General features: G+C 41.4%; 1 protein-coding gene across 4 annotated transcripts in view; it reads left to right on the forward strand.

Annotated features, from left to right (window-relative positions):
• LOC115791090 (solute carrier family 12 member 9) overlaps nucleotides 1-27793 on the forward strand; it is a 91019-nt gene that overhangs the window by 11482 nt on the left and 51744 nt on the right. The window lies entirely within an intron of this gene.

The raw sequence follows: 27793 nt of genomic DNA on the forward strand, positions 1-27793 counted from the left end.
CAAAATTCAAATTCTGTAAATGTCAGGATAACTCACACTAAAGCAGGCAAACTAAAATAATAATATCTAACTTGCTGGGGACGCCGTGAGGCCACAGTCATCTCTGCCATCCCTTTAAACATCCCGTCTGCACTGCAGTGTTACGACTAGAGAAAAAGGTGATGTGGCAGCTGTCCTAGCCTGTGGCAAAGTTTAAAGACGCACAATTCATATCAGCTTGGATTGTGTTAGATGGAAGCAGGTGAAAAGATACATCTACATGTTCACGCTTGTTGAGTGCTAAAGGAGTCTAATTTTTTTTTTTTTTGCATTTTTGGCCACAGCAGCTTTTGTTAGCAGTGGAGAGAGAGGGGAAATGGGGGAAAGATACAGGGGAAGACACACGGGCAAATTGGCGACAGGGCGGGACGCGAACCCGCGCCGCCCGCACCGCAACGCGGCATATGTGTGTGGTCGCCGGCTTCACCACTAAGCCATCCAGGCGCCCCCAAAGGAGTCTAATTTTATTCTAATTTTACCCATCAAGGTTTTGATTACACTTAGAGAAAAAAGTCTGTCTGCTGTGTGTTTGCGTGTGTGTGTGTCGTGCTTGCAATGCACAAACTCCAATGCACGCACAAACTGGTCCAGCTCCACACACCCTTCACACTGAATCACTTGGTTTTTTTTGCAGCATTGAGATGTTTTACCGTTATGTGACTTTTTTTCCTGTCGTGTTCCCCCGTATTTAATGACTGAGAATGGTTTACTTTTGATGTTGGATCTTCTGACGAAGCTGTTGCTGCTACTTGTCATCAGTTAGGAACATTTAAGGAAGTGTTTTAAACCAAAGTAACGCTGTCCTGAGCAGTAACCATAGATGGTATAAAGGATGTAGGTGATGATGTTGTGGAAAAAAATAAATTGAGCTCTGAAACGTAACTGATTTTCTGAGATTTAATGACAGAAGTCTTTGCAAAGGGATCAATACAGCACGAACAGTCTTCACACCAGCATTGACAAAGAGCAAAACTAACAACAGCTCCTTTATAGCCATTGTGTGGATACACAATCTTGTTCTCTTAGGTGTGGGGAGTTTCAGTTCCCACCATTGTGTCGGCATCAGCATGATAATGACCTGCGTCGTGACCTTGGACACGGCTTACATTTTAGTTGTTTTTCTCATCTTCGCACACTCAGTCTTTGTATAAGAGAATTACAATTACATGTACACAGAGGTTGTCTCTGGAGCTTGAAAAAGGCGACTGGACTTCTTTTTGTTTCTTGAAGACGTTTCACCTCTCATCCGAAAGGCTTCTTCAGTTCTCAACCAAATGGTGGAGAGACCCAGGTATTTAAACCCCTGTGGGCGTAGTCCCCTGGAGGTGGTTATGACCCTCTATTGATCATGTGCGTGAACACATGTGCCCAGGTGTGAAGGGGGCGTGGGTCATATTTAATCAGTGGTTTCAGTTGAAACCAATTTAGGACTCCGCTCCATTGTTTCCTGTGGCCTATTGAGGTCACTGGAACAAAGGTGTGAATGGGGGTTGAGACGTCTGGGAAGGGAGCTCAGGACAGCACTGTAAGCGGGGGAAAGTTGGTGACGTAATCCACCTCCTCTGTTCAATGATGGTTGTTCACAGTGGACATAGATGGCTTCTTTCACTCCTCTTTCAAACCATCTGTTTTCCCTGTCCAAAATGTGAACATTGGCATCCTCAAAAGAGTGCCCTTTTTCCTTCAGATGCAGGTGTACTGCTGAATCTTGTCCTGTCGAGGTGGCTCTTCTATGTTGTGCCATTCGTTTGTGAAGAGGCTGTTTGGTTTCACCAATGTAGAGGTCCGAGCACTCTTCACTGCACTGAACAGCATACACTACATCGCTGATCTTGTGTTTGGCGGGTTTGTCCTTGGGATGAACCAGTTTTTGTCTTAGGGTGTGACTTGGTTTGAAGTATACTGAGATGTCATGCTTGGAGAAAATTCTTCTGAGTTTCTCTGACAAGCCTGCCACATATGGGATGACAATGTTGTTCCTCTTGTCCTTCCCATTCTCTGTAGTTTGTGTTTGGCCTTCATTCCTGTGCATCTTAGCTGATTTGATGAAGGCCCAGTTGGGGTAACCGCATGTTTTGAGGGCTTTCTTAATGTGTGTGTGTTCCTTATGCTTCCCTTCTGCCTTAGAGGGAACACTTTCCGCACGGTGTTGTAGGGTCCTGATCACCCCAAGTTTGTGTTCCAGAGGGTGGTGGGAGTCAAAGAGGAGATACTGGTCTGTGTGTGTGGGCTTCCGGTAAACTTCAATGTTGAGGCTTCCATCTTCCTCGATAAGCACCGCACAGTCCAGGAATGGTAACTTGTTATCTCTGGTGTCCTCCCTGGTAAAACGTATGTATTTATCCACTGAGTTAATGTGACGAGTGAAGGCTTCCACTTCTTGGGTTTTGATTTTGACCCAGGTGTCATCTACATATCTGTACCAGTGGCTAGGTGCCATCCCTTTGAAAGAACCAAGAGCTTTACTTTCCACTTCCTCCATGTAAAGGTTGGCTACAATGGGAGACACTGGGGAGCCCATGGCACATCCATGCTTCTGTCTGTAGAATCCATCATTGTATTTAAAATATGTTGTGGTAAGGCAGAGATCTAAAAGTGCACAAATCTGATCTGGGGTGAAGCTGGTTCTGTTCAGTAAGGAATCGTCTTCCTGTAGTCGTCTTCTGACGGTCTCCACTGCCTCAGTTGTAGGTATGCAAGTGAAAAGTGAAACCACATCAAAGGACACCATGGTTTCATCTGGATCCAGTACAAGATTCTGGACCTTGTTAGTAAAATCTGTAGAGTTTTCAATGTGGTGGGGTGTGATGCCAACAAGCGGTGATAAGATGGTGGCGAGGTGTTTGGAAATGTTGTAGGTGACCGAGTTTATACTGCTGATAATGGGTCGAAGTGGGACTCCTTCTTTGTGGATCTTTGGGAGTCCATAAATGCATGGAGTGGCTTCTCCAGGGTACAGGCGGTAGTAAGTGGGGCGGTCAATGGCTTTTTCCTTTTCAAGTTGTTGCAGGCAGCAAACAACTTTTTTCTTGTAGTTGCTTGTGGGATCACGTCTCAAGACCTCATAAGTATTGTTGTCACTGAGGAGTGTAGTAATTTTGTTGTGGTAATCCGATGAATTCAGCACAACCGTGCACCTCCCCTTGTCGGCTGGCAGTATGGTGATGTTTTGATCCTTGCTTAGGGCTGTGATGGCCTTCTTCTCCTGAATGGTGAGGTTGGAGGGAGGAAGTCTTGCACTGGAAAGAGTGGCTGAAACTTTCATCCTGATCTGTTCTGCTACAGGATGAGAAAGTTTGTTATTTCTTATAGCGGTTTCTGTTGCTGTGATGAGGTCTACTATAGGAAGCTGTTGTGGGGCTATGGCAAAGTTGAGTCCTTTGGCTAGCACATTTTCTTCTGGTTTGGTGAGGACCCTGTCTGATAGGTTCTTCACCCACTTTCCTTGGTTTCCATTGCTTATCGTGTCGTTCTGTTTGTTAACAGATGAATGGTATGCCTTGGTTTGCAGAGTTTGAAATTTACGTAGTTGTCTTTCCTTGCCTTTGATGTGTTGTGCGAGCTGGGCTTTGTCCACAAATGTAGAAACTTCTTCTGCGATGGTGTGAGGTAAGAGTGATGAGAGTTTCTGCTGCGTCTGGTGGATTTTGTTCTGGAGTGCATCTATGGTGAAATGGACCTGTCTTATCCTTTCACTTAAAAGGTGGTTTTGTGCTCTCCATAGAATTTGGTCAGCTCTATGTCCTTTTACTGTGGACCCAAGGTGCAAACTCTTGGGAACCAGTCTGGACTGTCTGCATCTCAAGTTGAAACGAAGGTGGTTCCTGTAGTCCGCTAGCTTTCTTGAGTCCCTTTCATACTCAACTTTCCATAGCCCCACAACAGCTTCCTATAGTAGACCTCATCACAGCAACAGAAACCGCTATAAGAAATAACAAACTTTCTCATCCTGTAGCAGAACAGATCAGGATGAAAGTTTCAGCCACTCTTTCCAGTGCAAGACTTCCTCCCTCCAACCTCACCATTCAGGAGAAGAAGGCCATCACAGCCCTAAGCAAGGATCAAAACATCACCATACTGCCAGCCGACAAGGGGAGGTGCACGGTTGTGCTGAATTCATCGGATTACCACAACAAAATTACTACACTCCTCAGTGACAACAATACTTATGAGGTCTTGAGACGTGATCCCACAAGCAACTACAAGAAAAAAGTTGTTTGCTGCCTGCAACAACTTGAAAAGGAAAAAGCCATTGACCGCCCCACTTACTACCGCCTGTACCCTGGAGAAGCCACTCCATGCATTTATGGACTCCCAAAGATCCACAAAGGAGTCCCACTTCGACCCATTATCAGCAGTATAAACTCGGTCACCTACAACATTTCCAAACACCTCGCCACCATCTTATCACCGCTTGTTGGCATCACACCCCACCACATTGAAAACTCTACAGATTTTACTAACAAGGTCCAGAATCTTGTACTGGATCCAGATGAAACCATGGTGTCCTTTGATGTGGTTTCACTTTTCACTTGCATACCTACAACTGAGGCAGTGGAGACCGTCAGAAGACGACTACAGGAAGACGATTCCTTACTGAACAGAACCAGCTTCACCCCAGATCAGATTTGTGCACTTTTAGATCTCTGCCTTACCACAACATATTTTAAATACAATGATGGATTCTACAGACAGAAGCATGGATGGGCCATGGGCTCCCCAGTGTCTCCCATTGTAGCCAACCTTTACATGGAGGAAGTGGAAAGTAAAGCGCTTGGTTCTTTCAAAGGGATGGCACCTAGCCACTGGTACAGATATGTAGATGACACCTGGGTCAAAATCAAAACCCAAGAAGTGGAAGCCTTCACTCGTCACATTAACTCAGTGGATAAATACATACGTTTTACCAGGGAGGACACCAGAGATAACAAGTTACCATTCCTGGACTGTGCGGTGCTTATCGAGGAAGATGGAAGCCTCAACATTGAAGTTTACCGGAAGCCCACACACACAGACCAGTATCTCCTCTTTGACTCCCACCACCCTCTGGAACACAAACTTGGGGTGATCAGGACCCTACAACACCGTGCGGAAAGTGTTCCCTCTAAGGCAGAAGGGAAGCATAAGGAACACACACACATTAAGAAAGCCCTCAAAACATGCGGTTACCCCAACTGGGCCTTCATCAAATCAGCTAAGATGCACAGGAATGAAGGCCAAACACAAACTACAGAGAATGGGAAGGACAAGAGGAACAACATTGTCATCCCATATGTGGCAGGCTTGTCAGAGAAACTCAGAAGAATTTTCTCCAAGCATGACATCTCAGTATACTTCAAACCAAGTCACACCCTAAGACAAAAACTGGTTCATCCCAAGGACAAACCCGCCAAACACAAGATCAGCGATGTAGTGTATGCTGTTCAGTGCAGTGAAGAGTGCTCGGACCTCTACATTGGTGAAACCAAACAGCCTCTTCACAAACGAATGGCACAACATAGAAGAGCCACCTCGACAGGACAAGATTCAGCAGTACACCTGCATCTGAAGGAAAAAGGGCACTCTTTTGAGGATGCCAATGTTCACATTTTGGACAGGGAAAACAGATGGTTTGAAAGAGGAGTGAAAGAAGCCATCTATGTCCACTGTGAACAACCATCATTGAACAGAGGAGGTGGATTACGTCACCAACTTTCCCCCGCTTACAGTGCTGTCCTGAGCTCCCTTCCCAGACGTCTCAACCCCCATTCACACCTTTGTTCCAGTGACCTCAATAGGCCACAGGAAACAATGGAGCGGAGTCCTAAATTGGTTTCAACTGAAACCACTGATTAAATATGACCCACGCCCCCTTCACACCTGGGCACATGTGTTCACGCACATGATCAATAGAGGGTCATAACCACCTCCAGGGGACTACGCCCACAGGGGTTTAAATACCTGGGTCTCTCCACCATTTGGTTGAGAACTGAAGAAGCCTTTCGGATGAGAGGTGAAACGTCTTCAAGAAACAAAAAGAAGTCCAGTCGCCTTTTTCAAGCTCCAGAGACTACTATGACCTGGATGACTGAGAATCTACACAGACATACGTCCACAGAGGTTATTTGAGTTGAAACAAATTTTCCACTACAGTGTCAGCAAGTGGTTGATGAAGTGACTGAGCACATAAACTCCTCAGGAAAGCATATACAGAGGTCGAGACAGAAAGCCACTTTCCCATAGACTTCTATAGGACTAGAAATCTTTTTGCAACCACACGTGTTGCATTTTCACTTTAGTAAATCCCATAAAGGCCCCAGTAAAGCAGCCTCTTTACTAAAAGAGTCAAAGTTGCTGCACTTTACCTTTAGACAGTCAGTGCGTTGCATGTAGCTCTGTTATGATAAAATATTTTTATGTAAGCACACAGCAACTTTAAATTTGCTCTATTGATGCCAGTAGCTTTGTAACTATAAGATGTTTCTAATAGCTCTGTAAGAATGAATTAACATTGCATGAATACCAACAGCAGCACCATTTGTTCAGGCCCATGTCAATACTACGATACTGACGAGTATGGTCTTTTTATCAATTCCACACAGTGCCTCATTACCCATCCCTATGTGTAACGACCCACTGTTGATCACTGATCCACTCATATCCAAACAAGTTGCTGAACCCTTTCAGTTCATGTGCAGTCCTGTAGTAATGGATGTTAGCATGGTTTGCCTTCAGTGGATGAAATCCAATACTTATAAGCTCTCAGATAATGTGGACAGGGTTCATTTTCTGCTTCACCACGCAGAATATGAGCATCAAACATCAGACATATCAAAACCATTCATTCCAACAAGATCCTGTCCAATACCAGGTGTCAGTTAATCAAGCCAGCAATTGTTAACAACATGGACAAAGTAATGGAAACATATTTAGGATTATCAGATTTTTTTTAATACACTGTTCAGTATGTTTGCACTAGTCACTGTTGTTACTGTATAGTGTGGCTCCAACATCCATTTTATAAAAGTAAAAGCATCATGAAATCCAGATATTCAAAACCCTTAAATACAAGTGAACCGTGTCTGGATCGGACCACAGTTGATGGTGTTTTAACTATGCATACATTATTCCCACTTTATTGTCAGAATAGATAACTGGTGTTTGTGTCTTCACTTCACTCTTAAGGTTAGAGCCATAAAGTCCTTGATGTAGCAATTACTACTTGCTTTTTTCTGTTTATCTGTCCTCCCTCTCCCACGCTCTAAATGTCTGTTTCTATCGGCCTCTTGCTGAAACTCAGAGTTCAGAATTGATGCGTCTCTAAAGCGAGTGCTGCCAAGGTGCTAAACTGACATGACAGGGCTATAAAAGAGCATTGGAGATCAATACCGCCATCAGCATTCTCCCTGTCTGCTTACCACACACATACACTTGGTGATAAGAAGTTTCTAACACACTTTCTCTACATCTGCAGTCTTAAATATTTTCTTCTATAATCACAAATGTTCATATATCTATTTCATCTGTTGTAGCTATCTAAATGCATACTTACTTTATGTTATATTGTAGTAAAGGTAGACTTCTGTTCATCACCAGTGAGGCCTGTAACACTAAACCCCAAACATCACATGACACACACTAGGGATTAAAACATGTATCTGGGCGATAACTTATTCTTAAACCTGTTTGTGGTCACTGTAGTCGCAGGGAATATATAAGGGCACGTAGAGAAATTATTCCCAGCTGTACCTTGGCTAAACATTGTACAGTTTCCAAGATGAAAACACAGAAATTACATAGTAAGTCTACATATTGAGTCAACTACATAGATGAAGATTACAATAGTGCGAGAGTTAACAAGAAGACAATGAGTTCAGTGGAAGATAAATGTTGATAAACTACAAATAGATGAAATAAATAGTTAAGCAATTGTTAAATGTTCAAAGAGCTAAAATATTAGATAAATGATGACATGGCTGAAAGTAAGATTAATAAGATAAATAAACTGTGTTGGTTAAAAGCGTTGCATGAAAAATTCCAGTAGAAGTAAAATATAAATGGTTGAAATAGTCAGCTAAAAGTAATGGATAAATTGCTACAGTAGGTAACTATAAGTAGCTGATAAAAGCTGGAAGGGATATGTAAATAGTTGGTACTGCCAAATGATTGCATTTAGCTACTATATTTACTACAGATTATTATAAATCAACACTGAATACTAGATAAAAGTAATGAATAAAGAGGTGAAATAAATGGCTAACAGAATTTTGTAAATGGTTAATATGGACGGCTTATTTAAAAAAATCCAGTACAGTGTCCATCCATTTTCTGCTGCTTATCTGGGTCTGGGTTATGAGGGCAGCAGCCTCTTCCCAGTAGGACCCCCCAGTAAATCGACAGCTTTTCTTTCACACTGCTCTCTTCATCACAACAGATTGGTATAGCAAGCACCAGTGAATCAATCTCCCGCTCCACTCTTCCCTCACTCACGAACAAGACCCAAGAGATACTTAAACTCCTCCACTTGGGGCAGCAACTCGTCCCTGACCCAGATTATTAACTCCACCCTTTTCCAGCTGAGTTTTATATGTGGTGCTGGCTGATAAAAAACAAATAAAATGCTCAGACTTTTTTTTTTCCCCTCCTGGGGGTGGGGGGTGGTTAAACATACTTGTCCCTCAAGTTTTTTCCACTTGAGTTCTTCCCTTAAATCCATGCCAATAGTTTCAGCAATCTCTCCAGGAATTTGCTGACATTTGTGAGTTCTTCTCTTGATGTTATGATTATTATTCCTTATATTGAGACAATGATTGTTATTCCCTTATTGCAAAATTTAAAAACTGTAGCTAGAAATGCCTAGGAGGAATTGAAAGTACTGAAGAGACCAGTCACAACAGTTGCGGTCTGAGTTGATGTGATGTGTACTTACATTTCTAGGGAGGTGCACGTCAGGCTTTGCTGTAGGTTACAACACAGGGTTTCACAAAAATTTGTGGGTATGATTGGAGTATAAAGGCTCAGTAACAGGTAAAATTGGCTAAACTGTTATCTAAAAGTGAAGACTAAAGAGTCAAAAATAGACTGTTTATGACCAACAGTTCATAAACATTGCAGTCATTACAGGTCAGAAGTAGGATTATAATAAACAGCTGAAAGAGTCAGCAAAGGTCATGAATAAATGGCTTTTCAGAAAATGAAAAAGTTACCCATAGTATTAAACTGTTAAAACCATTAGCTAAAATGAAAATCAGTTATTCCCTAAGGAATGACTGATATACAAAAACATATGGCTTATAAATGGATAAATAAATGGCATCGGCTTTAAAACAGTTTAAGTGTGTTTAAGCCGATCACACAGGCCCGTGACGTGTTTAAGGCTAATCAATGCTAGTAACGACTAGCCTAGCTTTGTACAGGGCTACAGGTGTGGTCAGTGACACACTTGTTTGCGGTGTTTCTTAGAAATTTGATCATATGATTTACTGGCTCGCTGTTGAGAGGAAACGTATAAGTTCTTACTAAAGGAACAGATGGTTGAGGCAGAAAGTGAATCATCAGCTTTTATAGAACTGTGCGATCTGTTTAATTAGGAAAGACACAAATGCCTGGTAAATCACTTCCCTTATTCAGTTTGCTGAGGATCGTTTGATTTATTGAGGTTAATGTGTAATCATTTCTGAGAGCCACTAGAAAGTTCTTGCTATTTCTGTTCATCCTTGCGTAGGCCAAATATCTGACTTTGAGATTTCTGATTTTTTGTTAAATGTGTCTAATTGTGGAAAACATGGAAGAAAAGTTGCTAATTTAACCTTACAACAGTTACAGAGTTTGGCATATTGGCTTTTATTTCTCATCTTATTGTAAGAAGTATATGCTTTTTGGTAATGAAGCTCACTGTGTAGTCTTTTTGCCCTCTAAGAATATAGCTGGAATTCACTGTTTGCACTTCTCTCAACTTATGCAATAATCTGTGGTGTGTGTGTGTGTGTGTGTGTGTGTGTGTGTGTGTGTGTGTGTGTGTGTTGGGGGAGTTAATGCAAACTCATGAGACTACATTCATTTGATCTCCAGTAGCTACCATCAGTAGCTGAAAAGTGTGCTTGTAGTGACATTGGACACTGAACAGTCCATTTTATGATCCAGCTTTCATTTTCTCATGGAGCAAACAGGAGCTTATACGCATTACCTGTTTGTAAGGAGTGAGCTGCCTTGTACATCATCTCCTGCTTGCAGGAAAAAAAAAACAAAACATTTATTTTAAACCTTCACTGCTATTTCTGCTACATTAAGCTGGCTCACTCCTTGAAAAATATTACCAACAATACCTGAAGTGCATCATAAAACTTTATTGAATTTCTGCAAGGAAATTGCTGGAAGACCCATATTTATCACACTGCAAGAATTCAAGTAACATCTATTTTTCAAGTGCAAATGGTTCTAGAAATGAGGAAAAAAAGTGTCATCCATTATGAATGCAGGACTCGCTAATTGGCAATGAAACATTCATTACGAAACAGTAGCATTTGGTAAGCTTTGAAAAACACACTCACCGGACTCTTTATTAGGTACAGCTTGTGAGTACTGGGTTGGACCCCCTTTTACTTTCAGAATGTTCTTAATTCTTTGTGACATGAATTAAATATCATTATGGAAACATTTCTCAGAGATTTTGGTCCATATTGACATGATGACATCACATAGTAGCTGCACATTTGTTGGCTGCACGTCCATGATGTAAATCTCCCATTGCACCACATCCCAAAGGTGCTCTATTGGATTGAGATTCGGTGACTGTGGAGGCCATTTGAGTGCAGTGCAGGGTTCTAGCCAGACAGTTGGTATAAAGGTCATAAAGGGATGGAGATGGTCAGCAACAATACTCAGGTTGGCTGTGGTGTTTAAATGATGCTCAGTTGGCACTAATGAGCACAAGGTGTGCCAAGAAAATATCCCTTACATTAGATCACCACCACCAATCTCAACTGTTGATAAAAGGCAAGATGGATCCATGCTTTCATGTTGTTCCATGCTAAATTCTAATGTGCCATCTGAATGTTGGAGCAGAAATTGGGGCTCATCAGACCAGGCAATTTTCTTTTTCTAATTTTCTGTTGTCCAATTTTGTTGAGTCTATGTGAACTATTGCCTCAGTTTCCTGCTCTCAGCTGACTAGAGTGACACACAGTGTGGTCTTCTGCTGCTGTAGCCTGTCTGCTTCAAGGTTTGATGTTCTGTGCATTCAGAGATGCTGTTCTGCATACCTTGGTTGTAACAAGTAGTTATTTGAGTTACTGTTGCCTTCCTGTCAGTTGGAAGCAGTCTGGCCATTCAACTCTGAACTCCGGCTCCAACAAGGCGTCGTCACCTTGAGAATTGCCGCTCACTCCATATTTTCTCTTTTTCTCACTAGGCCCTAGAAATGGTTGTGTGGGAATGTCCCGGTAGATCGGCAGTTTCTGAAGTACTCAGACCAGCCTGTCTGGCATAAAAAACCATGCAGTGTTCAAAGTCACTTAAATCATCTTTCTTCCTCATTCTGATGGCTGGTTTGAACATCAGCAGGTCTCCTTGATTATGTCTACATGCCTAAATGCACTGAGCTCCTGCTGTGTGATTACCTGATTAGATATTTGTCTTAACAAGCAGTTGAACAGGTGTACCTGACAAGTGGCCAGTGAGTATATAGAATATATAAAATGTTATGTGGACAGAGGTCTGAATGTTCAAACAGCATTACTAATGAGTAGCAAAAAAATCTTAATTATGATTTAATTTTTAAGAGTAAAATAACTATACCCTGTATATAAGTAAACTTATAAATATTTGTAGCTTTGTCTAAAATGAGATCACTCATTTAAGGACATTAACTACAATAAAGGTGGGCTGGAAGCTGATTACTCCATGCCTTCAGGAAGACAGTGCAGTCAAAGGATGATGATTGGCAGCACATGAAATTGGCAGTAATACTTTTCTTTGCTGAACATTTTTAAAGTAAGTTCTCAAATGTTAGATAATAAAAGCAAAAAAGGAACACCTTGTGCCTGTGTTTGCCCGAGTTGTCCAAAGTGTGGCAGTCATGCTCTCTCCACAAACAGCCGCTCTTCTCTGAAAGATCTGAACTGACAAACCGACCTTTACACAAGGCTCTTCTTCTAAATTGCTACCCATTGCAAATTGTAGTGCTCCATCATAGCTTTTAAAGGCAAAGCGGTTAAGATTGTGAGTATTTAAAAGTAAATGTTGGGGGTGGGTGGGAGAAGGGCTGTTGAAAATAGCTCTTGATAACTGCTTACCTGAGTCTCTCTGTGTGTGCCGGTCTCACAGCAGCTCCCTTGTCTCAGGTGTGAGCGATTGTCGGTGTGTGCTCATTATAACGAGGGCGAAGATTGTTCACTGTGGCGCTGAGAGCTTCAGACAGTTCGGGCTCGATTTTAACATGAACTAATGTGTGATACGCTTCAGCAAGCAGAACTTTTCTGTTATGAGCTGTAGGTGGAAGTCTCACTGAAATTTCCTAGCAGTGTTATCAGTCACTTGTAGGCAGGGAAAAGTAGCAGAGTTTGATTTAAGTATACATCAGAATGAACATTTGAAGATTGATTGATTCAGTTATTATGGTTTAGTGATGCTACATCATTATAGAATATTTCAAAATGTAGAAAAGAGGAAAACCTTTCACTGAATGGGTAACTTTGCAGATATACTTATTTTGTGTTTTGCAGCCTGTAGCAGTGCACAGAAAATGAAGCCTATTTGGATGTAAAAGCCATCCAACTGGTTTCCAGGTCACTGTTAATCGAGCGGCTATTTTTTTAAAATTTATTTCTTTTTTTGTCTGTTTTGAGATTATCGCTGATGATATGCCACTGTGGTAAAAGGGGCTGTTGATGATGATGATGAAGTCTGAGGGGATAGGCGATAAAGGGGAATCTATTAACCTCATGTGGCCAGCCAGCCAGTCGTGACAGATTGCCCTGTCGCTACTTTATCAAGCTCTTTTGGTAATGTGTGTGTGTGGATAAGAAAATGCATGACAACTTATTATGATGTTCCAACTTTATTATTGTTATTGCGCTGAGTATTAGCTAGTTAAAGTGATTTAGTGGGACTTTCTGTCTTTGCTTGATTGACTTATTTGTGTTTGTGTGAGTGCACACACGTTTCCCTCAGTACTGTGCATCAGTGACCTGTGGGTAATCCGCTCTGTGCTATAGAAGCTTTTGTATTAATAACTGACTTGATAATTATATTAATTTGAATTTGCTGGGCCTCCTTTTGTGGTGCTATCTCTGACATGCAGCTTTGTAAATGCGTGTGCAATCCATACACCCCCTGCCTCTACCTCTCAACTCACACACACACACGCACACACACACACACACGCACTGTGTCTAATTCCCCCCACTTTTCTAGAAAACACATCTTTCTTCACAGAATTTTACACTTGCCCCCCCCCTCTGTTCTTTCAAAAACTGCACTGTATTTCGGCTTTCTCTTGTCTTCACCCACGCACTGCCAATTTCCATTCCAGTGTTTTCCTATCCTGTATTTAACCACCCCTCCCCTAACTTGGGTTACCTTTCATGCTTTTGATTACTTTTTTAATTATTCAATGTCATCTCCTCTGTTGCTTCAGCCCCTTCTGTATAGATCTTCTCCCAGAACTCAGATTTTTTTTTTTTTTCCAAGAATCGACCCTTATCTCTATCTGGGGGAGAAACACAGGATTTTGTGTCCCCCACTAAATGACTGTGGCCTGAGGAATGGCCACGAGCAATTAGGTTGCAGAAGTAACTGTGACTGATCACAGTTGCACAGCTAACCAAGCAACCAGAGTGTCGCATATGCAATTTCAAAATTTGAACTTTTAACGCTAACTCGTGTAGGATTTCAGAGTTTCAGCTTAGGTGTCCCACAGTGGAATTATCAAGAAGATAGAGACTATTCAGCTGAGGAGGCCGAGTAGATTTTAGATTTTAAATAAGGTGTATGACCAAAAGTGGATGAAATGGCTGCACTTAAGCTTACTGTAGGATTAAAAAAGGAACTCTAAATCATGCAAACCTGCTTATGCACGTGAGCATAGTAGTTCCCCTTTAACTAAAGCAGTCCACCCAAAGGGGTAATGAAAACAGAAATGGGATTCCTAAACTAACCTCATCAAGTGACAAATTGAGGAACATAGCGTTCTTGTCTTACCAAAGTGGCCTGTGTTGTGGTGCGTAGAGAAAATCAGGTATTTAAAAATGCAGATGAACTTCAAAATGTCTAAAAGCTTAAAAAAAAGAGATAAAATTAAAGAAATGTGCAGGAAAGAGAGCATGATGAGAGCAGAGACATTTTAAGAGTGAGACATGGTAAACAAAGAGTCCTAAATGGAAGGCTATGGGAGAATGCCTTCTCTTCTCCTTTGTCCAGTTTGTAGTTACTGGAAGGCAACAAGTCCAGCATTCCTTCTCCTCTTGTCCACGCTCACCTCCTCCTCCCTATCCCTTTCTCCTGGTGCTATCACCCCACAGCAGCGTTCTTGGCTTCCATTTCCAGTTTCTCTCTCCTCTCCCTGTCTATCATTCATTCATCCGTCCACACAGCTGTACTCCCTCCTTTTGTTAGTCACCTCCTATCTCTCTGCTGCAGAGATTCCAGTCACTTTCGCCCACTTTCTCTTCTTTTTCTCACCGCTGTCCCAGTTTTTCTAGAGGTGGGAGCTTGGGGTAACAATGGCGGCGGCACAGGCCAAGTCTTCGACAACATGTCCTCTCTGGATAAAAAACTGCAGCAATTGGAAGGAGAGACACAGGGGTAAAGAGCTTCAGACAGAGGAGAGAAAGAGAGGATTTAGGTCACAGAGAGGTGTGTATACAGGGCTTTTCATTTAAAATGCTTTGGCAGGCACATGTGTTGTCCATGATGGATATGAGGCAGTTTATTATAATTGATGGATACTTCACCTGCCATTTGTGGGATGCACTGAACTTGAATTTTAAATAAGCATTTGGATCAGATTACAAAAAATTCAGTAGAAAAGGCCTTTTTTCACTTCTGTAACTTGGTGCAAGTCTTACTGAAAAACTATTCTTGCTTTAAGTAAATGAAAATGAATATTCAGATAAATATTCAAGCTCATTTGTGATAATGAGAACATCAGTGGAAGAGAATCTCAGCACTTGGCCAGTTTAGTGGCTGTTTTGGAGCTTACAGGGTTTGTTTGAAATGACATTTGTAACTTTTTGCTAATATTAGGTTTTGTAATGATGAGAAACAGTATTGACATTTTTTCTTTTAAATTGAACTTCTCTGAGTTGTGGCATTGGCTTTATAAAGTTAAAATGTTACCCGCATGGATGCAGCAAAAGCTGCAGTTGCTCAAATGGCCACTTGAGGTGGGCTCCAAAAATGAGTATCACCACAGACTTCCATTTGAAATGCGCAACTTAAAGCAGAAATAAACGTGTTTGCAGCCTGGTACAAAACAGGTTTTTTTTTTTATATCCACCCCAACTGGAGTGAATTTTTATAGAAGTAACCTGTTTAATTATTCAGTAATAACTACGGTAAGTGATAATGTAACCCTGTGTTAGCGTTCATTTATTTAGCAAGTATTGTCTTGGTTTCAGCGACATTGGTGTCAGCGTCTGTTTCACAAAACCTTTAGTGTTGGCCATAACTCTAGAGCGTTTTGACCTAGGATGTTCAAAATATTTGAATCTTGGCGACCTTGACCTCAAGCTAAAGGTCAGAGGTCAAGTTTTCTGAAAATCTTGTGACTGGGATAACTCCAGAACGATCTCACCTAGGATGTTCAAATTCACAGTATGCATAGATGCATGCTGTTCAAGCTAGACCCATCAAACCTCACACACTTGTTCACTGACTTTACTATAACAGCACTTTAACCCCCCACCCCTCTCCCCACTGTTATGAATTCAAAACAGCTGAGTGTTGGTACCCGCTCAGCAGTGCTCTTGTTTTTTTTGTTTTTTTTTTTCTTTCTCAAAAACCATCCTTTTGTTTTTCTTTAAACATAGGGTTAGGGTTTTGGTTAGGGCCAGGGTCAGACTGCTATTCAGTTGGTGACTGAATGGGGTCAAATTGGCAATTACATGCAATTTGTTTTTGGTAATACAGCAAATGGCTATTATAAATCATCAAACATCACATATCTGTTGCTGTCTACATAGAAATTCACATTTAACAGAAATTCAAATTGAACTCTTACACTGGAACTCAACAACCTTCCTGTTCTACAGGAATATAACCAGAATATAACCAGCTGGCAGCCAGCTGAGTTATGCTCATTGACAAAGACTCATTCAGACTGATGGCAAAATGTTGACAGTCTGTCTGCATTTATAAGTTAGACAGCAATTATTTCCAAACCATTGACAATCTCTCTGAGAGTGATTTCAGTCAGTCCAAGTCAGACTGCATCTGTTTGCAGAAAAGTTGCGATCAAAAGAGGTTGCGAATGTGCAACACCCTCAAGCTCTGGGCAACCATTTAGTCATTTTATTTATTTATTTATTTTGTAGATACAAGGAGGTTGCTGTCCTGTTTTCACTCATGTGACTGAGTTATTAGCTTGCTCTTAATTAGGAGGTGTCTTTGTCAAGGTGAGCGTGTCTCGTGTTGGGAAGGGTGGTTTTTCGGGTGGAACGATTTAATGTGGTGCATGAGATAAGCCATCTTGTACGTAGTTTTCCAAGAGTATTTTAATTTACTATTTTAATTTAACTCAAAATATCGCAGTACTATGCTGTATCGATCCAAAACTCAAAGCCTCTGAAGGCTCATTTGCCTTCACTGGTGAGGACCAATAAAGTTTTGCAACCGAACAACTGACAAGCAGGCCCACTTTGTAGTATCTGCTTTTGCAGCAGTTTAACTGAATGTAACCACATCACAAACTGTTCAGTGAGTTTATTTAATGCACATCACTTCAAAATGTTAATGGTTCACTGGAGTCTTTCACAATCCCAAGAAAAAGTTTGTTTTTTTTTTTCTTCACCATGAATCCCACATCAGTCATGCTTTGTTATAAGCATCAGTTGCAAATGATGGAGTAATAAAAACAAGTCGCTGGAAATTGGAAGTTGGTGCAAAGAATGACTGAATAAAGAAAATTGGGAAATGGAAAATGAAGAGCTGCTGCAAAAACGAGATGACAATGTCGGAGGGGAAAGGATGTGATAAACATTTTATAAAAGAAGAAGACTGCCTCTGAAAAGACTGAGACGTGCTGAGAACATGTGCAGGGCTGGGAGGAAAGGGAAGACAGGCGACTGAGGAACTGATGATAAGGAAAAAAGAGAGGGAGGTTGTGTGCTTCTGTGCACGCAGAGGCCTTGTTAGTTATTGATCCTATTTAATAATCCTTAACCACACTCTGCTCCCATGAGAGCACTTAACCATCCTCCCCACCTTTTGCTAACTCTGATAACACCTATCTGCCTCCTTTCTTACTTTATGTTTGTCTCCTTTTCCTCGGCTGTTACTTTATGTCTTTGTGCATCTCGTCCTCACCTTTTGTGTCTCTTGGCTACACTCTAAAAGTAGCTGCAAGGTCAAGGTGAAGGGAGGCTGAAGACCAACAGTAAATCCCATCTCTAAAGGGTGTAATTCTGTGCTGGGCATTTGTTGTTATAGAGTCCTTGCAGTCGTGTCTAAGAGGTCTGAACGCATTCAAAACACACTGAGTTGGATGAGGACTGTAATGGTGACATAAGTTTATTTGCAATTTGCCATCCACATGTTTGGGCTGTTTCCGCCTCAGACTTTTTGAAGTGTTCTCTAAAGGTTTTGGTGCTGGCTTTGAAAGTCTTTTTCTTTAGTCCAATTTTCCACCATGCCAGTGGGAGGGAAAAAATAAAGAAATAAAGAATGTCACCCTTTAATGTTTTTCAGCCAAGATGCTATACTTTTATGTCATATACTTAAAATTCAACACTGGTTGGGATGATGGTGCACTTGTAAATAAACAAACACTTTCAGCATTTTTCTTTTTTGTAATCGATGCCAAATTCTTTGCCTGTGAAAAATGAACACTTGCTTTCTGACATATAATATTTTAATAGAAAGTCAGGGTTAAAAGTAGGAATCGGTGTGGCTTTTGAAAGCAGTAATCATTTAGATGTCGGTGATCGAATAAAGGATGCTAGAAACTAAAAGTCTGGAGTTCTTCGTTGCTGCTGTTGCTAACTAACACTGGTCAACAAAAAAAACCTTTTTTTCTGCTACCTGAGGAAAACTCTGATTTTTACTAATTTGGGTACGCTGATTCCAAATATGCAAACCAAATTTCTCTAGCACGCCAGGATCTTGAGTTACGTAACTATGCCAATAAATGCCAATCACCAAACTCGAGGTCAATGATTTTATTAGAAAAGTACACCATGAACATACAACTGGTGAAAAAAAAGACACAGATACCAAAATCAATCATATGAGGAATCTGAAACTAATACAGTCCACAATTAGTCTGCCTAAACAGTTCAGAAGTGTGACTTGTGCTTCACGGAAGTTTGACGCTGTAGAAACCAGCTTTAGACACCCATCCTGGTTGCGTTATAGTACCCCTGGTACCTGATCTCCATTTCAGAGATATCTTGATGGAACCTTTCTCCATGCTCATCGCTCACATCACCCAAATTGGGTGGAAAGAAGTCAAGATGAGAGTGAAGGAAGTGAATCAGTGACATTCTGCAACCCATGTTTGAATGATACGAGTATGTCGGCAACTAATTCTTCATAGTTTGTGGCTTTGTGGTTGCCCAAGAAATTCTGAACCACCTGAACAAATGATTCCCCTGCTCTTAGTTCAAGGGGTCTGAGCTTAGATGGAAAGTCTTTGTCTCTAACAAGCTCACGGACTTGGGAGTCCATCAAAGATTCCAGCTTTAAGCTTGGCATCACTTTGGACGGCCCCAGAAACACTATTCATCACTTGATGTAGCACTAAAACTTTGTTTTTATTGACAGATCAAAGCAGTCACTATAAGAAATTGCAAATTTCTGACATTGTTGATCCTCAATATTGGCAGTTAAACTTTAGTTGATTGAATTTTAATGACCGTATTTAGATTCAGCACCCCAGATCACCCAAATTATTGCTAAATTCTCTTCAATTTCACAATTAGAAAATCTTAGCACTCTGCATTTGCATGAGAAGCGTCAGTACAGCAATGCATTAGCTAAATATTGACACGTGCATAACTCAAGAACCTGATGTGCTAGAGAAATTCTGATTGTAGATTTGGAATCAGCATACCTGAAATGCCTTATATCAGGTATTTTTCTCCAGCTAGTAAAACCATTGTTGACCAGTGTAATCAGTCTCTTGTGTGGGCCTTCCTTTGTTCAATTCAGTTAACTTATTTTTGTTGCTTATTTAATGGAAACATGTTGTGTGACCCATGTGCTTAAAGATCCCATGAAATAGTGACTTCAGATTCATGGAAGAAGGTGGACCATCATTAATAACCCTCACGCTGCACAAGCCCTTGTAACATAAAGGCCTGGTAGGATAGTACAACTACATATTAAGGTAAACACTTTACTAGATCATGTGGAAAAACCCAACAATTACCCCCTTGAGACATAAACTTCCTTTTAACAGGAATGCTCATCTGACAAGTTAGGGTGGCTGCTTACTTTGAACACTCAGGTCCTCTAGGTTAACCGCTTTGGGGGCAAAGAGGGAATGAGCTGCCACTGCATAATCTTCTCTTTTTCTTTACTTCTGTGCTTACCGGTCAATTCTGCTAACTCTAAAGTGCCAAGAGAAGCACACCAAATGTTTATTTGTTGGAATATTGCCATCAAAAATAAATACAAACCATTGGGTCCAAAATTCTTTACATGGCAGGAGTGCCATGTTTACTTTTGCAGCCAACAACAGGAAAGTCCTTTGTGTTGGCATGTTATCTGGCTGATGTTACAATCAAAGCTAATAGTAATATGAATTAAGACCTTAATGAACCTGTTGGTGAGCTTAATGTAGGCTTCTCAAGCTCAGGGTTTTGCCTGTATTTTTGGGTGCCAAAGGAAAACCACCAACATAAAGCTTAAAAAAGTAAGTTTTGTAAGTTTTATGTTTTTGCATTAAATTTTAATAATAACAAAGATGATGTCTTGAAATCAATTATTCGAAATAATTAATATTGCTAAATTTATCTTTTGACAAGACTGTATGACTTACCAAATTAGTTTCTAACTTTGTCGGCATGTTTTTTGGTGCTGAGCAGATGACGTTTTCCAGGAACCAGATGCTTGTTGATCTTAACAGACCTATGAGGTAGAATTTGTAATTGGCAAAACAAAAAAAATTAGCTAAGAGGTTAAAAACAGTGCAAAAGTGAAATTATTGGCTGACAAACAAGATTAGACTATTTTAAACCTTTAACAATACCTGCCTGTATCCGGGCTCAAAGAAATTGGCCAAAGGATTGTTAAAGTGTTAAAAAAAATGTATTATTTATTGTATCTGGATTTATTTCTAATTTTTCTGATATGCATCATTCTTGTTCTTTATTGTTTGCATAGTTTGAACTTTGATCAGAGAAGAAGTTTTTTTTTTTTTTTTTTGTTTTTTTTAATGAGCCATGGATTGAGATTTTATCTGGCTCGCTGACTTTTTGAGAAGCAAAGGACTATCTTAATTTTTTGATGAAGTATACTTTAAAATGTAAAGCCTAAAATTGTTTTAATGTTAAGAGGAAAAAAAAATTACAGAAAGTGTGGATTAGTCCACATGAGCAACCCCTTTCACATTATGTAGTTAGTGAACTTTCTATTACCAAATAATAATTAGTTCAGCTTTAATGCTTTTTTTGTTTTGTTTTTTTGAATGTGCATATCCTGGAGAAGTGCTTTTTACGTGAAAATAAATCTAAATTAAATAACGTTTTGAAATCTAAGAGAAGAAATTATTTTTCTTTTTTCTTTATATAAAAGCATCAGTCCTGTATCCCACGAACTCTGTTACCGACTAAGAAAACAGAATCTCTTCATCAATATTGCAGTGACATCCTGCAGTACCGTGCAAAAGTCTTGAGTCACCCTTCATTTATTTGTGTTTTGCGTCCAAGGAGCCATACTTGTAACATGGCTGCTTTTTCACTGATTTTCATTCCAGTCCTTGTATCTTCCTATTTTCAGAGGTGTTTCTTTGTTTGTTTGACCTGTCAACCATTGAAGCATAAAAAAGGCACCTAACTCAAAGGATGCACCACTGTTGTGTCTGCACATAACGGACAACTTAGCAAAGAACCATTTTTAAATTGTCTTTAGGCACTTTGTTACTTGCAGCCTGTCAAAAAAACACATAATTTATTCCCAATCTTGTAGTTGAATCCATGAAAAATGCCAAAGATAACAGAGAGAAACTGGAGAAGTGCATAACAAAAGAAGAAGTGGCAGACATTATAAAAAACTACAGCAGAAGAACAGCATCTGAAATTTATGTCCTTAAGAAATAGGAGGAAAAAAACCCAGCATAGACCAGACACAGGTCCTGAGAGATGCATCTGGCCCTTCAGTTGATTCATCTACTGTTCACTGAAGCCTCTTCAGAAATGGTCTCAGTGGAAGGGTGGCTGTCAAGAAGATGGGAAACAAGGGGGAAAGGCTGAGGTATACCAAATTACACAAGAGCAGGACTGGAAATTGGTGGTAACAGGTCTTAAGAAGCGATTAATCCAAATATGAAAATTTTGGCTCACATCATTGTAAATATGTACTGTAATGGGTTGGGTCTGCATTTCAGCCAATGGTATTAGGGATCCTGTCAAAATTAAGGGAATAATGAACGTGAAAAAGTACTGTCAGATTTTGATCCACCATGCAATATCCTCTGGAAAGTGTCTGGTTGGCAACGGCTTAATTTTTCAGCATGACAGTGATCCCAAACACACTGCCAATGAACTAAAAACATAGCTGGCTAGAACAGTGGAACACTATCAGTCATGGATTGGCCTCCCCAGAGTCCGGACCTCAACATTATTGAAGCAGTGTGGGATCATCTTGACAGAGAACAGAACAAAAGGCAGCCAACATCCAAAGAAGAGCTTTGAATGGGAGAAATCTGCTCTCTCTTTCTGGTCCCTGTCAGTACTCTAGCTGCAGCATTTTGGATCAGCTGAAGGCTTTTCAGGGAGTTTTTAGGACAGCCTGATAATAATGAATTACAATAATCCACTAACTGCATGTCTTTGGACTGTGGGAGGAAACCCATGCAAACATGGGGACAACATGCAAACTCCACACAAAAAGGTCCAGGCCAAGATGGATTTGAACCCAGGACGTGAGGTAACAGTGCCATGCTGCCTGAGGACCATCATGTTTATATTTCAGAGAAGCAAATGGGTACATAATGGTGCAGTGGTGATGTTAGCTATGAGCTAGAGCCATAACCAACTCTGATCTCGTCTGAGCATGTATCGGATATTCTCTGGGATCATTAAACTGGATGATCGTTATTAGTCCCGATGAGCAGTGACCTCGGCCTTCGACAGAATGTTTATATGTTCTAATATGCCTAAACACACACACATGTACCTGCTCCTCATGTCAACATGTCATTTTTCATCCCATTTGAAAAATCGCACATAATTATTCTATAATGTTCAACCAAAGCACTGGTGAATTATCAGGAACACAAACAAATGAAATGATGGATTAAAAGATGAATGTGCATGAATAAAAAATGGTAAACAAATGAGCTGAAGGATGGAGTGGGCCGGGAGGAGTGAGAACAATCGACTAAGCAATCTCTGCAGGCTTCGTTTAGTCATCGAGCTTTGTTTCCGCCTCTTTTCTAAATGAGCTCCTTTTATCTGTCACTCTCTCCCATCCGCTTTTGTTGTCCTCTTTATTTCAATGGCAGAGCTCATTTCACGAGGGTGATCTGATCAATAATGACTATACTGCTACAAACACACACACACACACACACACACACACACACACACACACACACACACACACACACACACACACACAAATTAATAAAAAGTACACATTATAACTTTATACAGCATTAGGCCATTTCTTCATGACCACATTCGTCTTAACATTATATATAAAATGTGTGGAAATGATCAAAAAAATGTCACTTGCCTGATAAAGGGTTAAATATTATGAGGAAAAAAATATTATGGGGGAAAAAGTCAGAAGCCACTACTAAAATATCAAAACAAAGAAAAGGAAAGTGACTAAATTTCTTTGTGAGATAGTGTGAACCGATAGGGCTACTTTGCTGTTTCCTTATTTGCGTTGGATGCTTTTGAGCAGAGTTTGGTCTGTCTTGTGTCATTCCAGGTAAGTTAAACGTGATAAATGAACCCAGCTAAATTTCTTTTGTCCAATTCAAACCAAACTCTACTCTGTTTTGCTCCTTCCATATTTTTTTAAACTCCTACTGTACTTGATTGCACTTGAAAACAAATCTGCCATCTCAGGTGAAATCAAACTAGCTGATGTAATCAGGTGGCGTGTGTCTGATATTAGAAATCAGAGCCTAATTTGTAAATGAAAAGAATCAAAAAGAAAGGGAGGTTGTTGTTCTGGCAGGATCTGTCCCCAGATAAACCCTGAGTGTGAATCTGGTCTTGATTCTGGATGCTATGTTGCTCTTATGGGAAGTGGAATAGTGGAATAGCCCTCTCCTAAATTTGAAATCACAGCGATTCACACACACAGGAGTCATTGTCTTGGGGAGAAATTAATGCTACTTGCTGCTGCAGTGCACTCAACAGGAGCAGTGCCACATATGTGGAACAACTGGTCCACTCTTGTTTGTTTGTGCTGCTGATCATTAGGTTAATCTTTATAGTGTGGAAGTCATAATATAAAAATAGCTTATTTGTATTAAAGTGAAACTGTGTTAAACACAATGGAAAACGGTCCACTGTGCCCACAGTCTGGGCTTCTCATGGGTGCTTTTTCATTATTAAATGTTGTCCTGTGTCTTCTGCATCATGGTAGCTTTTTGGAGAATTGTACTCATGCTAGATGAATTCTCCCAGTCACTTTCTCCCTGCAGCCAAAGAGCTTCCCAAGCACACACCAACGAGAAACCATAAATTCTACATACGAAGCATCTGGTTGTGATAGAAGGTGACTGTTATTGTAGTGGGTGTTGCACTCTGTCAGGCTACCCTTTGTCACCAATTCTGTTTGTAGTCTCTGGAGCTTGAAAAAGGCGACTGGACTTCTTTTTGTTTCTTGAAGACGTTTCACCTCTCATCCGAAAGGCTTCTTCAGTTCTCAACCAAATGGTGGAGAGACCCAGGTATTTAAACCCCTGTGGGCGTAGTCCCCTGGAGGTGGTTATGACCCTCTATTGATCATGTGCGTGAACACATGTGCCCAGGTGTGAAGGGGGCGTGGGTCATATTTAATCAGTGGTTTCAGTTGAAACCAATTTAGGACTCCGCTCCATAGTTTCCTGTGGCCTATTGAGGTCACTGGAACAAAGGTGTGAATGGGGGTTGAGACGTCTGGGAAGGGAGCTCAGGACAGCACTGTAAGCGGGGGAAAGTTGGTGACGTAATCCACCTCCTCTGTTCAATGATGGTTGTTCACAGTGGACATAGATGGCTTCTTTCACTCCTCTTTCAAACCATCTGTTTTCCCTGTCCAAAATGTGAACATTGGCATCCTCAAAAGAGTGCCCTTTTTCCTTCAGATGCAGATGTACTGCTGAATCTTGTCCTGTCGAGGTGGCTCTTCTATGTTGTGCCATTCGTTTGTGAAGAGGCTGTTTGGTTTCACCAATGTAGAGGTCCGAGCACTCTTCACTGCACTGAACAGCATACACTACATCGCTGATCTTGTGTTTGGCGGGTTTGTCCTTGGGATGAACCAGTTTTTGTCTTAGGGTGTGACTTGGTTTGAAGTATACTGAGATGTCATGCTTGGAGAAAATTCTTCTGAGTTTCTCTGACAAGCCTGACACATATGGGATGACAATGTTGTTCCTCTTGTCCTTCCCATTCTCTGTAGTTTGTGTTTGGCCTTCATTCCTGTGCATCTTAGCTGATTTGATGAAGGCCCAGTTGGGGTAACCGCATGTTTTGAGGGCTTTCTTAATGTGTGTGTGTTCCTTATGCTTCCCTTCTGCCTTAGAGGGAACACTTTCCGCACGGTGTTGTAGGGTCCTGATCACCCCAAGTTTGTGTTCCAGAGGGTGGTGGGAGTCAAAGAGGAGATACTGGTCTGTGTGTGTGGGCTTCCGGTAAACTTCAATGTTGAGGCTTCCATCTTCCTCGATAAGCACCGCACAGTCCAGGAATGGTAACTTGTTATCTCTGGTGTCCTCCCTGGTAAAACGTATGTATTTATCCACTGAGTTAATGTGACGAGTGAAGGCTTCTACTTCTTGGGTTTTGATTTTGACCCAGGTGTCATCTACATATCTGTACCAGTGGCTAGGTGCCATCCCTTTGAAAGAACCAAGAGCTTTACTTTCCACTTCCTCCATGTAAAGGTTGGCTACAATGGGAGACACTGGGGAGCCCATGGCACATCCATGCTTCTGTCTGTAGAATCCATCATTGTATTTAAAATATGTTGTGGTAAGGCAGAGATCTAAAATTGCACAAATCTGATCTGGGGTGAAGCTGGTTCTGTTCAGTAAGGAATCGTCTTCCTGTAGTCGTCTTCTGACGGTCTCCACTGCCTCAGTTGTAGGTATGCAAGTGAAAAGTGAAACCACATCAAAGGACACCATGGTTTCATCTGGATCCAGTACAAGATTCTGGACCTTGTTAGTAAAATCTGTAGAGTTTTCAATGTGGTGGGGTGTGATGCCAACAAGCGGTGATAAGATGGTGGCGAGGTGTTTGGAAATGTTGTAGGTGACCGAGTTTATACTGCTGATAATGGGTCGAAGTGGGACTCCTTCTTTGTGGATCTTTGGGAGTCCATAAATGCATGGAGTGGCTTCTCCAGGGTACAGGCGGTAGTAAGTGGGGCGGTCAATGGCTTTTTCCTTTTCAAGTTGTTGCAGGCAGCAAACAACTTTTTTCTTGTAGTTGCTTGTGGGATCACGTCTCAAGACCTCATAAGTATTGTTGTCACTGAGGAGTGTAGTAATTTTGTTGTGGTAATCCGATGAATTCAGCACAACCGTGCACCTCCCCTTGTCGGCTGGCAGTATGGTGATGTTTTGATCCTTGCTTAGGGCTGTGATGGCCTTCTTCTCCTGAATGGTGAGGTTGGATGGAGGAAGTCTTGCACTGGAAAGAGCGGCTGAAACTTTCATCCTGATCTGTTCTGCTACAGGATGAGAAAGTTTGTTATTTCTTATAGCGGTTTCTGTTGCTGTGATGAGGTCTACTATAGGAAGCTGTTGTGGGGCTATGGCAAAGTTGAGTCCTTTGGCTAGCACATTTTCTTCTGGTTTGGTGAGGACCCTGTCTGATAGGTTCTTCACCCACTTTCCTTGGTTTCCATTGCTTATCGTGTCGTCCTGTTTGTTAACAGATGAATGGTATGCCTTGGTTTGCAGAGTTTGAAATTTACGTAGTTGTCTTTCCTTGCCTTTGATGTGTTGTGCGAGCTGGGCTTTGTCCACAAATGTAGAAACTTCTTCTGCGATGGTGTGAGGTAAGAGTGATGAGAGTTTCTGCTGCGTCTGGTGGATTTTGTTCTGGAGTGCATCTATGGTGAAATGGACCTGTCTTATCCTTTCACTTAAAAGGTGGTTCTGTGCTCTCCATAGAATTTGGTCAGCTCTATGTCCTTTTACTGTGGACCCAAGGTGCAAACTCTTGGGAACCAGTCTGGACTGTCTGCATCTCAAGTTGAAACGAAGGTGGTTCCTGTAGTCCGCTAGCTTTCTTGAGTCCCTTTCATACTCCCGCACCAATTGAAGGGTGTTCCTCCCAAAGTGCAAGGCAATATGTCTGTGTAGATTCTCAGTCATCCAGGTCATAGTAGTCTCTGGAGCTTGAAAAAGGCGACTGGACTTCTTTTTGTTTCTTGAAGACGTTTCACCTCTCATCCGAAAGGCTTCTTCAGTTCTCAACCAAATGGTGGAGAGACCCAGGTATTTAAACCCCTGTGGGCGTAGTCCCCTGGAGGTGGTTATGACCCTCTATTGATCATGTGCGTGAACACATGTGCCCAGGTGTGAAGGGGGCGTGGGTCATATTTAATCAGTGGTTTCAGTTGAAACCAATTTAGGACTCCGCTCCATAGTTTCCTGTGGCCTATTGAGGTCACTGGAACAAAGGTGTGAATGGGGGTTGAGACGTCTGGGAAGGGAGCTCAGGACAGCACTGTAAGCGGGGGAAAGTTGGTGACGTAATCCACCTCCTCTGTTCAATGATGGTTGTTCACAGTGGACATAGATGGCTTCTTTCACTCCTCTTTCAAACCATCTGTTTTCCCTGTCCAAAATGTGAACATTGGCATCCTCAAAAGAGTGCCCTTTTTCCTTCAGATGCAGATGTACTGCTGAATCTTGTCCTGTCGAGGTGGCTCTTCTATGTTGTGCCATTCGTTTGTGAAGAGGCTGTTTGGTTTCACCAATGTAGAGGTCCGAGCACTCTTCACTGCACTGAACAGCATACACTACATCGCTGATCTTGTGTTTGGCGGGTTTGTCCAAGGACGGGTTTGTCCTTGGGATGAACCAGTTTTTCAGCCGCTCTTTCCAGTGCAAGACTTCCTCCATCCAACCTCACCATTCAGGAGAAGAAGGCCATCACAGCCCTAAGCAAGGATCAAAACATCACCATACTGCCAGCCGACAAGGGGAGGTGCACGGTTG

This window comes from Archocentrus centrarchus, chromosome 13, assembly GCF_007364275.1.
Source record: "Archocentrus centrarchus isolate MPI-CPG fArcCen1 chromosome 13, fArcCen1, whole genome shotgun sequence".
Lineage (NCBI taxonomy): Eukaryota > Metazoa > Chordata > Actinopteri > Cichliformes > Cichlidae > Archocentrus > Archocentrus centrarchus.